We start from the raw sequence: 7,389 nt of genomic DNA on the forward strand, positions 1-7,389 counted from the left end.
GGAAGCCAACCTGAGCTTGGCCAATCAGATTTCTTCCTTCAGAATTTGGATTTGGAGCCAAGAGAGTCCAGTAAGGTCTGGCTTTCTTACAAACAAGAGGAATGCGAAACTTCAGAAACGTTAGTGGTGGCCGTCTCCTCCACGTAGGCCAGTGGAGAGGAGGCCAGTCCGCAGCGAGAGAGAAGAATGAGTCAGACCTGAAAGGAGAAGGCCCAGTGGCATCTGTGCCCTAGGGCTCCATGATACCCCAGGATTTTCTCATAAAGTTCCCATTTTTGCTTAGAGTTGGTTTCTGTTACTTACAACCAATAAAGAGTTAATACAGTTGCCCTGTAACTCAGTTGTTCTCAACCAGGAGTGATTTTGTCCCCCAGGGGACATTTGGCAATGTTGGGAGACATTATTGATTATCACAACTGAGGGGCCAGGAATGCAACTGGCATTTGGTGGGTAGAGCCCAGGGATACTGCCAACCACCCTACAGTGCACAGGGCAGCCCCCCACGACACAGAACTATCCAGTCCAAATGTCAATAGTGCCAAAGGGGCAAAACCCTGGTACAACTGCACACACTGCCTACGTCCAGAGCAGAACCACCGTCATACAAAAGAAGGTTCTATGCTCTGCATGTGGCAAGATTATTTTATATTAAGTGATAATATTCTGGTGGCAAGAATTCTTAACTTTGGTAAAGGGGAGAGTATCAGTTAGTGCCGCTTCTCTGAAGAATCATTTAACAATAATGGGGGCCTGAAAATGTTCACTCTTGCATCTAGTCATTGACTTTGTAGAATTTATTCTTGGTAGAAAATCTTAATTCAGAGATATACACAAAGGTTTATACAGAAGGATGTTCATTGCAGCTTTATTTATAATGGTGAAAAATGGAAACAACTTAAATATCCAAATATTGTCTATTGGTTACATAAATTATGATGCATTCATATCACAGAATAATATATGTGGCACTTAAAATTATGCTTGTGAAAGTTATTTAAGAACACAGAGAAATGCTCATTTTGTTAACTGAAAAACCAGAGTATAAAAGTTTTGAAATACATATAAGCACAGAAAAAGGGCTACAGGGACATATATCAAAACATTAACTGTGGCTATTCTCTAGGGAGTAGGATCGCAGCTAGTATATTTTCCTATTTTTTAAAAGTATTTTTCAATTTTTCTACAATAAAACATGTATTTTTATAATTAGGAAGAAGTCATACTAAAAAATAAGAATTGAAGATGGTGTAAGTTTATTCATTCATCCAGAAATAAATGTATACATCAAGGGCCTTCCATGTACCAGACATGGTGTACAAAAGACAAGGCTCCCGCCCGCAAGACATTTCCAGTCAAGGAGAAACACTTTAAAGTTGCCAACCACTTTCAAATTCATTATCATAGAAATTCCCTGAAAAGGCTTCATTATTAATAGTTAAATTGCTACCATTTGTTGTGAGCTTATTGTACAAGTACTAGGTGCCTTACAGTTTGGATGTCATGATCTCTGCACGACACCCCAAAGAAATATAGTCAAATCTTGGTCAAGGTCACATGGCTGTTGGCAGGGACCAGGATTCAAACTAGATCCATTTACCCCAAGAACCAATTACCTGTCTATTCTGCCCCAAATGAGATAGCAGACAGGAGTGAGTCATCGAGGAAGATTTTAGGATTGAGAGAGCCAGACAGTAGAAAGGAACATTAAGGGGGCAAAGTAGGCCACCGGCCGGGCATCCGACTGGAGGGCCAAGGTGAAGTGGTAGTGTCAGGGAAAGTGGTAGGGTCAGGGGTCAGGGGTCAAAAGCCAGGGGCGATGCTCTGAGGTCCTCATGGGAAGGAAGGACAAGAGGGGCGGTAAAGGGAAGAAGAGAGGAAAGAGCAAAACCGGTTCAGAAACGGGTCAGACAGAAGAGCGGTTCGCCTCAGGTTGGAATAGCTGCGGCTGTGGCCAAAAAGCGGCAAACGGAGCACGGCCCTCTGCAGAGGCGAGTCTGTGAGACAAGGTTCTGAAAGCGAGAGGCAGGCACAGAGGGGACTGCGCTTCTGCTGCAGGCCACAGCCCGGGGGGTGGGGTGGGGGGACAGGGACGTCAGGGGACTTCGGGAGTTGCACAGCGCCTGGCCGGAGATCAGGGGAAAGGCCCCTGCTTCCTTGGGGATGGAGAAGCCAGGACAGGCGGGTGTGGGGGAATGGGCAGCCCCAGAAGTAAAACTGGAGCCTGGTAGGAACTTGGGATAGTTGGTTAACTTTGCAAACTGAACTGGGTAACAAGCTGGATGCCTGAGGAACACGCGCTGGGCGGTTTGCGCCCAGGACGGGGGACTGGGTCCTGCTCTTCTACCAGCCAGCTGACCAGGCAGAACGGCCCACTCAAGGCCAGCAGAGGCAGAGGGTGGTGGGGCAAGGCTCTAGAATCCACTACACCCTGGTTCAAGTCCTGGCACCGGCACTTACTGGCTGTGTGACTTAACATATTTACTTTGTCCAAGCCTCAACTTCCTCATGCATAAAATGAGGACAATAATAGTAACTGGGGAGATGATGACACTTAAGTGAAATAACACACGTGGAAAGCCTGGAATATTAAAAAATAAATGTAAACTCTTATCTCTAAGATCCATAAAGCCACAGTGCTTCTCGGTCAGGGGTGGGGACGCTAGGCCTAATGGGAGTGTCACTCAGGCGCCACACAGGTTGTCCCACCCTCTGGTCTTCAGGTCCTTCCCGGGATCCCGGAAAAATGATGTGGCTTAGGGAAGCCCAAGCCTCCTACTTTCTACAGGTACATTTTAGAATCGCCCATCAGGCTGGGTCAAGAATTAGTCTGTAATTAAATTGCAGATGTCGGAAGAGAGAATCCTCCCATTTTAGCCTCTGACCCCGTGAAGCACAAGAGGGCAAGTGTAATGACCCCAGATGAGGAAACCAGTCCCAGAGACAAAACAAGATTGGGCCAAGGTGGCAAAGGGAGCTGAGGTGGAGCCCAGACTCAGTCTGCTCTGGCCTGTACCATGTAGTGTTGCCATCAAACGGGCTTGATGTCAGGGCTGAAGGCCCCAGTGATCAGAAGTCACACCCAGAGCCCCCTACCCAATTCAAGTATTGGTTAGGTTTACGGGAGATAATTCTAGATGATGAGAAATGTCTAGAAGCCTCAGCAAATAAATCTAATTCTTAGCTCCGCAACTTACAAGTTCTGAGGACTTGAGCACCTTCCGTCCTCTTTCGCGGCCTCCTCTTCCTCACTCGTGAAGCAAAGCAGTTGTCCTTGAGGCCTCCAAAATCCCTCTCCGCGGATTCTCCGGGGCTCCCAGGCATTCAGCAGAGGGTGTGTAAGGACAAATCTCAAGCTGGGACCTCATTGTCTTTCACAGGATACAGATGCCAGGGATAGTTGGCTGATTGTCCTTCTTCCTGTACAGCCCCCAACCCTCTGGCCCCTGCTTCCCAAAATGGACCTGTCCCCTCTCCATCTAATTCTCCATGCTTGCTTCCCTGTGTCTCTCCTCTCTCCGGGCTGCAGCTAGCTGGAGGGGAGGGAGGAGGCTGCATTCATAACAGCCTTGACCATACCTACCAAGTATGTCAACCCACAGCCTTCATCTCCACCCACTCCACATGCTCAGACACTGAATCATCTCCAGTCTCTCCTCGCCTCCCTGCATCCCATGCCCCAACCACAGGAGTCTGACAGATTCTGAGGTAAACAGCTGGAAGTTCCTTACAGCTGGCCCCTTTGCTGGGGGGATGGGAGCCCTCTGAACTGGGCATCTCAGAGGAAGACGACTGGGGTCTCTGCTTACCAAGTCTTTTCTGTTCCTTTTGTCCTTTTACTGCTCCCTGTGCATGAGCGTGGAAGGAGCAGTCACCAGTTATTTGCCTGACACTTCAAGGATGATGCGGAAGCCCAAGAAGGTCCAATGGCTTGTTCAAGTTCACACCAGGAGCAGGAGAAGGAAGCCACTCACCAGTGTCTGATAGTGTAAAAGTGGAAATTCTCCAGTTTCAGGGAGGCGGTATCTCCAGGCGCCAGCCCCTAGGGAGAGCAGTAACTCAGTTACAGGGAGGTGATGTCCCCGGGCGCCAGCCCCAGGGAGAAGCACAACATTCCAAGGTAAAGATGATAAAACTGTCTATTAGGCCCTGTTTGATCTAAGAGTTCCCCGAATACCTTTGTCTGTGTACAAAAAGTTAACGACTAACTTCTGCTTCTTGTAATCTATCTGTTCATTCAAAGATGTAGTAGGAGACCTTATAAGCTGCCTCCTCGGGAAGCTTGGGGCTGATTTTCTCTAACCCTGCGTGGTAGAGAGTCAGTCGCCAGCCGGCTAATAAAGACTCATAATTAATCTCAATTGGCTCCGTGGGTCTTAGAATTGTTCGCGCCATAACAATAGGTGCTTGGCTAGGTCACCAGGCTGCTCTGTCCCCCTCGCCCTATTACATCCAGATGGTGGGTGGGGAAATAGGGAGGATGGGAGCTCTGTCTTCTAAGTCAGTTCACTGTGTGGATTCAGGGAGAACTCAAAACTGGCAGGGGTGAGAGTGAGGAGTGGCAAAGGGAAAAAAGATAAATCAGAGACCACACACCTGGAAGAAAGGAGGCTTCGGTCTGTGGCCCCTGCCAGCTCCCAGGGCGGCACAGCACGCCCCTCCTATTGAATCTTGAATTAAAAGAACCAGACTTACATGGGAATAGGCGTTCAGCTACACTTAATCTGTGGCAAAGACTGCCCCTCCCAGAGAGCTGAGACAAATCAAAGCTCCCTCCACGGAGCACTCACTCTCCGGGGAGTCTGAGGCAGAAAAGACTTGGAAAACTACAAAAAAATACATAAGGAAAAAGAGGAGCACTGGGAGCAGCAGGTGTGTGAGAGACGCAGGCGCAGAGAGCACTGGCTTGCAGGCCACGCTCGCTTCGCCCGTCTCCTCGCCCCCAGCTTCAGGGATAGGACAGTTGGTATCCTTAGCTCGGGGTCCTTGCAGCGAGCCCCTGCCTCCACGCACCGGGCCCGACCGAAGATCCCGCCTGTGATTTCCCTCCATCTCTGTCTCCAGTAACTTAAAACCTTCACTGACCACACGCCTTCCCATTCAGGCCTCTTAAGCCTTTGCAACTGCTGCTTTGTCTGGCTGCAGTGTCCTTGGGTTGGGTTTTGTCACTTGCAATAAAAAGGCTAACGTAAGAGAATCCTCATCTCGGAGGGCAGAAAAGACACTGTCAAGTACGAGGACTTTGGAGGCAAATCGCCCAGATTCAAGTCCTTGTGCCTCCTATCTGTTTGACCCGAAGCAAGTCATTTAACTTCTCTGTACCTCGGTTTACTCATCTGTCAAATGGGTTCGTAACTACCTAACACACAGGGTTGTTGTTAATAAGTTAATATCTGTAAATATCTGATTAGAAGAGTTCACTATGTAAGCGCAGGCCTTTATCTCTACTTTGACCACGTCCTGCTGAATAGGCTGGCAAAGCCTCCTTTCCAAAGCAGAGGTGTGAGTCCCCCATTCGGTCAGATGGGCCACACTTGGTTCTGCAACCTGGGAGCATTCCCTGAGAGCACTGTCTTCCAAGGCCACGTCTGGGAGCCGGCGGCTTAGACCATCAATGGGGGAGAGTCTAAGTGGGGGTAGCAGCGTGGAGGAGGAGAGTGAGGGAGGCAGGAAATGAGGGAGCATGCACATGGGACACTCTCGGAAGCCCTTGTCCTTGTGCAGTACCAGCGAAGGGACACCTGCTGGCTCTGCGGAGGGCAGAGAGAAGACCTCTAGCTCTGTGGATGCCGGCTTCTCATCCTCACAGCAGCTGGCTTCCTCCTAGAAAGTCTTAAGTCAAATACGATTTTTGCCACCAGAAGATTCGTTTCTATTTGAAGCCCCCATTTGGTCTGTTGGAGGAATTCACATTCCTCCAACCATCACCATTTTCTCTCTCAAGAACTCAGAATCCTGGCCTTGTTATGCAAATCAAGCATTTGTGCCCCGTCCTTTACCTTTCAAAGCTTCCTCAAATTGTGCAGAAACATTTTCACCTGCATTGTAGAAGAAAGAAAGGAGGCGAGTGGGGCATGGGGTGTGGTGGGGGATAATTAAATAAATCCTGCTGCACTGTGAAAGAAGGGACAGCATAAAGCATTACTATTGTGATGCTCTCCCCAGTGAATTAGCACAAAAAGCCCCCTCTCCTATCTGGTACTCAGTAAATATTTGTTGGATGAATGAATGTGAACAATATGTGATTCTGTCTTTCCTGCTCTGATAAGTTATAAAATCCATGAGGCCAAATCAGCATTAAATCTAGTTTATATGCAGTCTTTGGGGATCCAGGCCAAGGTAAAGGAAATATTTGTTGAAAAGAGGGAAGGGTATTTATTTGGGACCATTCATTTTCTGTACTGCGTGGGGCAATGTCTGCCCGGCTTGGTATTGGGGCCTGGAGAGTGGCCTGTCCCTCCTCCAAATGAAGTTCTCTGGCTCCCAGACAAACCAGAACTAGGCTGCCCATCCTGTGTGAAGCTCTACTGGGACCACAGGTAGCTCCAGTGAATGACTACCGTGTGGGAACTCACCATTCTCATGCTGAGCTCAAAGTGTGCAAGAAAGAAGAGATGATTCCTGCGAGACAGATTCTAGCCTCAGCTGGGCCCTGCTTTATTCCTGGCAGATTTTTAAGTCTCTCCCTACTGCTGTGACTCACCTGTCTGTCCTTAGTTAGGATTCCTCAGGGGACTCACACTCAGACTCTGGTCACTACCTGTATGCAGAGCACGCTGAGAAATTCTAGCGATGATAATTTCTAAGTAAATTACCTAAGTACAGAAGGTCCACCACAGGAGCTGAGGAAATATGGAGCAGGGACAGAAGGTGGAAATAAGTGATTTGTGCATTAATCACAAAGCAATCAGTGGATGACAAGGGGCCCTGGAGCTACTGGGTTTGTCCAGCTGGACTCAACAGAGAGAAAGGTCATGCTTGCTGAAAAACTCCCATCCATCACCAAGACACCCACTTACCTGACTTCCATGTGCCGGGGCCGCCTATATTCCTTCTTGGCAGAGATGCTGCAGTGGCCTGGCTCATTGTCCTCCATCCTCCAGGCCATCCCAGTATCCATATGCCCTGCCACATCTGGCGCCAGGCCACGGAGTCTCCTTGGCCCAGCACAGTACAGAAGAGGGCGTGGCTTTGGCTGGTTGACCTTCAGGAAGCCATTTACTCCATTTACAGCTCCTGAGGTCTGCAAACTGCTCTTCCTGTGCCCTGTACCTTCCCCAGTTACTCAGGGTTATGGACAGAGGCCATAAGTGCTCGCTGCTCTCCCCCAGTTTATTCGATTTACCTGTCTGACCCTCCCCAGCTTCTTCCCACACCTGTCAAATCTGCCCT

The 7,389-nt window shown here is 48.9% G+C and overlaps 1 long non-coding RNA gene across 1 annotated transcript in view; it reads right to left on the bottom strand.

The window, feature by feature from the left end:
* Positions 1–7,006, bottom strand: part of LOC111747287 — a 45,651-nt gene extending 38,645 nt beyond the window's left edge. Inside the window, exons 1-2 of the long non-coding RNA XR_002783492.1 lie at positions 4,594–7,006; positions 3,195–4,039 (exon numbers count right to left, since the gene is read on the bottom strand). This is a non-coding gene — a long non-coding RNA (uncharacterized LOC111747287). The remainder of the gene's footprint in view (positions 1–3,194; positions 4,040–4,593) is intronic.
* Between the last annotated feature and the right edge of the window lie 383 nt (positions 7,007–7,389).

This window comes from Pteropus vampyrus, unplaced genomic scaffold (genome assembly GCF_000151845.1).
Source record: "Pteropus vampyrus isolate Shadow unplaced genomic scaffold, Pvam_2.0 Scaffold217, whole genome shotgun sequence".
In the NCBI taxonomy this organism is placed as follows: domain Eukaryota; kingdom Metazoa; phylum Chordata; class Mammalia; order Chiroptera; family Pteropodidae; genus Pteropus; species Pteropus vampyrus.